The sequence below is a fragment of the Schistocerca cancellata genome, chromosome 5 (assembly GCF_023864275.1).
Source record: "Schistocerca cancellata isolate TAMUIC-IGC-003103 chromosome 5, iqSchCanc2.1, whole genome shotgun sequence".
Taxonomy (NCBI): Eukaryota; Metazoa; Arthropoda; class Insecta; order Orthoptera; family Acrididae; genus Schistocerca; species Schistocerca cancellata.
The window spans coordinates 95,176,501-95,183,041 of record NC_064630.1 but is presented as its reverse complement, the minus strand read 5'-3'; the positions used below and the strand labels follow the sequence as shown (position 1 = coordinate 95,183,041).

At 40.8% G+C, this 6,541-nt stretch overlaps 1 pseudogene; it reads right to left on the bottom strand.

Annotated features, from left to right (window-relative positions):
• Nucleotides 1-2,290: 2,290 nt before the first annotated feature.
• Nucleotides 2,291-2,408, bottom strand: LOC126189093 (5S ribosomal RNA; annotated as a pseudogene).
• Nucleotides 2,409-6,541: the final 4,133 nt, after the last annotated feature.

Sequence of the window (6,541 nt, the reverse complement as noted above, 5' to 3'; positions counted from 1 at the left end):
AACTTCGCTGCCATTGTGTTGTTTACCGACGAGTGCACCTTCCATCGGGATGGCCGTTACAACACTCGAAACGTTCATTACTGGGCAAGGGGAAATCCTCACGTCACGTACGTCCGCGGGCACCAGGAACGATTTTCGCTGAACAATTGGGCAGGTATTGTCGGTGACCATCTGATTGGGCCGGTCAGTCTACCTCCTCAACTTACCGGCACAAATTACCTTCACGTTTTGCAAGAAACTCTACCCGGCCTGCTGAAAGATGTTCCCCTGGACATACGGCTACAGATGTGGTTTCAGCATGAGGGGGCGCCCGCACATAACAGTCGTGCTGTGCGCGGATATTTAAATGAACTCTTCGACGGCTGGGTAATTGGCAGAGGTGCTCGTACGACATGGCCCCCACGATCACCAGACTCACTCCACCGGACTTTTTCCTGCAGGGATCCTTCAAGGTTCTAATTCACTCACCCAGACGCGAACCACCTAGAAACGAAGAGGAATTAATGGATAGCATTCAACATGCCGCCAGTCATATCATGACAATGCAGGAATCTTTGAAAGAGATCGGCAAAACACCAATCGACGTTACCAGGTTTGTGTCGCGTCAGAGAGTCGCCAGTTCGAGCACCTGCTTTAAGTAAACACTGTCCTAGCTACAAAAAAGGTCCTTTACAGAGCCGACACAATTTGTAAAAGACTTTCTGTACGCGAACTAACAGCTGTTGACGTGTTTGTTCCCGGCACGTCTTATTATGAACTACAAGCTTTCTATGATCAGTGGGACTAATGATAGAAATGAAGCAGAAGGAGGACACGTAAACTAGTTACCGGCGCGACAAAGTCTGGTCAAATACGACCAGAGAGACGCACTAGGCAGCCATGACTGTGCGGGCATCTCAGGGTCAGGGGAAAGTACACGTCCTAATGGCTTCGCTTTTTTTGCGTTCTAGTGTTAGCATCCACAGCTCGCAAAGCATTAATTGCGACTGACGTGCCTTTCTCTCTCGGCTATATATCAGCAGTATTCTCGTCGAAGCACATGGTGTAAAATGTTGGTCAAACGTCGAAACGAAATATTATCAATAGGAGGACATAATGTTATTTACTCCATGTTGGATATAATATTTTCTGATCCATATTTACACGTGTTATTTACCTATTAGACGCCCCGAAGCTATGAATCTATTTTAAGCATATTTCTCTTACGTTAATAAGCTGTTCCACATTTTCTTCTTTCTCCACATACTAGTCTCTCTAGGATTTGCATTTTTTACTAACTTAAGAGATCAATTACTTGACATACAGTCTTTCACTTCCGCTATTTCTCACTTTTCCTCTAATTTGTATGCGTCGACCTAATTTTTGTCTCAATAGCAGATCAACTTGTTCCCATTGTTACTCACTTCTTTGAGTGTTTCAAACATTATAATTGATTCACACTACATATTTGGTTTTCCTGGTAAACTGTCATACGTATTTGGATTATAAATTATCGAAAAATTTCAAACGTTTCACAAAATCCGAACCAAATTATCTGTTCTTATGATAGTCTAAAAGAGAAAAGTTGCACTGCATACCCCATCATCCCACAATGTGAGAAACAGAGTTATTGTAAATGAGGATTGTGAGATCGCGGTACATATGCAGCTGCAAATGGGCAAATGACTTGTGTAGCAAGCATTTGCACAATTCCTTTTACCAACAAATTAAAAATGTATTATTATAATTTATGACGCTTCATTGGTGTTCTTCATCTATAATTAATTCACAAAATAATTCATGGTGTAAAATGTTTCATCTAGAGTGTACTTCAACCTTTAAGAGCGAAAGTTTGCAGACAGTGAAAGATCCTGAATCACTTATTTTGAGACAAAGAACTAACTGTCAGAAATGGATAATTATTGTATGGTAGACAAACAATTTACACCTTATAGATGCAACTTAGGTTTGTAGAGGCTGTTCAGAGTAGCGACCTCCTCTCTGAATACATGCATTACAATGACACCTAAAATTCAGCTTCACTCTTTAAAACATTGCTGTTGTACGTAGGCTACACATATCGTCCCACTCTAAGACCACTTCGCAATAGGCACTCCGTCTTCAGGCCACGAGTGGCCTACCGAGACCATCCGACCGCCGTGTCATTCTCAGAGGAGGATGCGGATAGGGGAGGCGTGGGGTCAGCACACCGCTCTCCCGGTCGTGATGATGGTATTCTTGACCGAAGCCGCTACTATTCGGTTGAGTATCCCCTCAATTGGCATCACGAGGCTGAGTGCACCCAGACAAATGGCAACAGCGCATGGCGGCCTAGATGGTTACCCATCCAAGTGCCGACCACGCCCGACAGCGCTTAACTTCGGTGATTTCACGGAAACCGGTGCATCCACTGCGGCAAGGCCGTTGCCTACTGGGCAATAAGAGCGGCGCATTATCAGAAGAGAGTAAGTGTTCCGTGCTTCTTCCAGACACTTTTCTGCTGAGTAACAGAGACATCAAAGAGCGTGAATGAAATGTCGTGGCAATTGGAAACGTTTTCCAAAGCTGAAGTATCGAGAGCGTCGCTTCTTGTGGGGAAAACGTCTAAATTGTAGACAGATTCACCGTGAAATTATGGCGGAATGCTCCAATCAGTTTGACTAAGGCTGCACAGATGCTGATGCTGATCAGGGTGTCCAGATTTTGCACCATGAACGTGCTGAAAGAACATGTGGGGACACACTTTTTAATGATGTGGATGTTCACAAAGTAGTTTGCGAATTTCTCCCTGATCAAGGAGCAGATATCTCTCTTTGGGTAATTGAACGGTTAGTACAAAATTCCAATCGTCGTTAGACATTTGGTGACTATATTGAAAAATAGTGTCATGTTATAACAAAATTAATGGTTCATTTAAATTTTTTACAACTTTTTTTTGTTTTAAAATTTTCGAACATTGGTACTATATTTTCTGTGTGTGTAAAGTAAAGTGTACTATACTGAACATTGAAGTTCTTTGTAATGTATGTGAGCAATGTGTGTAAAATACTAAGTAAATTCTTTATTATGTTAAATAATTTTCTGCTGACCTTTCGTATTTAAAATATGAGTTAATGTAAATTTGACAATTTAAAATTTGGTCACGCTTAGCAACTATATAAGAAATAGGTGTTACGTAAAAGCCAGTGTGGTTTTGTGAAAAACGAAAGTGTCTTTGGGGAGTGAAAAAGGTAGCAAGGGCGAAATGGCGCGCTACCTAGAGCAAGCGCGGGAAGTAAGTCACACGGTCTATAGGCAGCAGCAGTGATTGAGGCAGCACCTTTGTGGAGCAGGGGAAGCTTTGCCGGCAGATTCGCACAAAATGCCTGGAATGGAAACTGCAAACGGCTTTCACCATAGCTGCGAGTTGTTGGACTACTGTATGTGGAACTTGTAGTGGGACGCGAAATTGAAGCGTCACCCACCCACCAGTGTCAGCCCAGTTTGCAGATGAATATAAGTTTAATTTACTTTTGTTTATGTATTTTTTGTAATATTTGTAATGGTTGTGAATTGTCTAAAGTGTTTTTATTTATTTTTTATGTTTCATGTACGGAGAGGGCGGCGCAACGAACGGAGACAGCATCTTCGCTGCCGGGACCAGAGAGAAAATTGCTGGCCACTATACGTCGCGGGTCGACAGCCAAAGAGCAACAGAAGATTCTGAAACCGATTTGTTGCGTCGTGCTTCTAAAAATTGAAAATGAATAATTTGTAATGTTTTGTACAACAATGACGTCATAGAGAGATTAATCTTATTGAAAATGTTAGTTCTGTCTTGTCAAGGCTCAGGTTCACTTCTAAATGTAGGAAGATAATAAACTAGTGGATGCTACAAAAGTTTAAATACGTGTTCCGAGAATTTATTTATGAAGAATTATGTGAATGAATTAATAATATATTTGACAAGATTATTAATTTTTGACAACGTTAATCGAGAGTTTGAATCTCGAAAGTTTATTCAATGTGGTCCTAATATTTATTAAATCAGATAACGTGCATTAATATAATTTCTGAGGAGAAACATACGACATCTAAATTGAAAAAGTTTGCGCAAATCAATTGGCCCGAGTGACGTAATTCTGCGCATACGACTCAAATGATGTTTTACAGTTTCGTTCAAGAACCATTCTGAGACAATTTAAGAAGAATGTAAATAATTTTGAAGTGGGTTGTAACTGACGTAGGTGACGAAGTCTACACATGGTCATACGTCGAAAGAAAATCATTTATAAAAAAACTTACGTCGTTACACTACAAACTGACCGACGCCAGTAAGAGAAATTGAGCCCACACAGTAAGAGACTTGTAGGCCATACTGTGGGTAGTGTAGCCGCCATAATCGTTCGCCACACCAAAGCCTACAGGTACCAGATAAGACTTTTATAGTAAATTTACTTTTGTATAGAGTGAACCATTAATTTAAACTGCGTTTTAATAATCATTCTTGAACTTTACGGAATGTGGTTCACCCTGTTATTTCATCCTAACCATACACCTATATGGGTTTCCTTTCTAGTGTCTGACGAATCCGAATATCCTGTTTTACAGACTTATGAAGTGCCGAGTTAATATAAAGAGGCACCATTTAAATTGTTTTCGTGTTTTCTTAACAATTTCAAAGTGTTATAACAAAAGTTTTCTTGCGTAAAATTCAGAGTGTAGCCAAGTTACTACAATCAGGTAAACGATTATACAGAGTTAGTTCAAAGAATAGTAGCTTCTTTAAAAAATAAATTCTAGCGAGAAAGAGGTTTTCTTGAAGTGAAATGTTAAGTATAAAAGTGCGTGGTTTAGAATTCAAGTATTTTAGTATTTAAGTTTGTTTATTATAGAAATTGCTTTTCTATGTGTCCCCCCTCGCCAAATTTTTTTATTGTAGCGTCCCTGAAGTTCTCTACTGGGCTTTTTCTCTTTTTAAAACCTAATGTATAAGGGTGTAGTAGTCAAAAGCAAATTCCGGTGTCTCCACTAACATTGTTTACGTGGAGTAATATTAATTAAAAGAACCAAATTAAACAGTAGGAAGAAAGTAGGCAAAATTCATAGTTCTGCTTTTCCAATACTTCACTGTTTCATTGCCTGGATAGGCTGGCGACCAATAGTACATGTTTTAAACTACTAAATGAAATTGGAACCGAGTTGTCCTAGCTTCAGTATAATATTATTTACACTGCGTTTCTGTTTAACTGCTGGGAAAATCTTAGGAAAGGAATTGAATAGTCTGATTCACTTATCCATTAGACACATCACACGGTCAGCTCCTGTAAAAAGGGTAACTCTATTGATTAGCTTTTCCTATTACCAGGCCTATCCTACCAGAGTGTACTTTATTTGGAAACTAAACTAAATTTTAGTAAGAGGGTTATACGTGGCTTTCCCCGTAACAGGACTATTTGTTCTGTTGGGGTATAGTATACGTGAAAACATAGAGAAAGGCTTTTCTGTTATCTAGGTAAAAGCATACTAAAATTACAATAGTAGTGGTAGGTTTATAATGTATCTGTGTCACCCATAACTGTAAAGCACGCCTCAAAAAAAGTTACTAGGTCTGCCATAACAACGTACAACGTACTTTCTGAAGTCTCCTCTTCCATTCTGTCAGCCAGCTAGGATCAAAACAGCTAGTACCACGGAGATTTCATACACCAAAGATTTTACGTAAGAATGTACACTACTGGTCATTAAAATTGCTACACCACGAGGATGACGTGCTACAGACGCCAAATTTAAACGACAGGAAGAAGATGCTATGATATGCAAATGATTAGCTTTTAAGAGCATTCACACAAGGTTGGCGCCGGTGGCGACACCTACAACGTGCTGACATGAGGAAAGTATCCAACCGATTTCTCATACACAAACAGCAGTTGACCGGCGTTGCCTGGTGAAACCTTGTTGTGATGCCTCGTGTAAGGAGGAGAAATGCGTATCATCACGTTTCCGATTTTGATAAAGGTCAGATTGTAGACTATCGCGATTGCGATTTATCGTATCGCAATATTGCTGCTCGCGTTGGTCGAGATCCAATGACTGTTAGCAGAATATTGAATCGGTGGGTTCAGGGGCGTAATACGATACGCCGTGCTGGATCCCAATGGCCTCGTATCACTAGCAGTCGAGATGACAGACATCTTATCCGCATGGCTATAACGGATCGTGCAGCCACGTCTCGATCCCTGAGTCAACAGATGGGGACGTTTGCAAGACAACAACCATCTGCACGAACAGTTTGACGACGTTTGCAGCAGCATGGACTATCAGCTCGGAGACCATGGCTGCGGTTACCCTTGACGCTGCATCACAGACAGGAGCGCCTGCAATTTTGTACTCAACGACGAACCTGGTTGTACGAATGGCAAAAATCATTTTTTCGGATGAATCCAGTTTCTGTTTACAGCGTCATGATGGTCGTATCCGTGTTTGGTGACATCGCGGTGTACGCACATTGGAAGCATGTATTCGTCTTCGCCATACTGGTGTATCATCTGCCGTGATGGTATGAGGTGCCATTGGTTACACG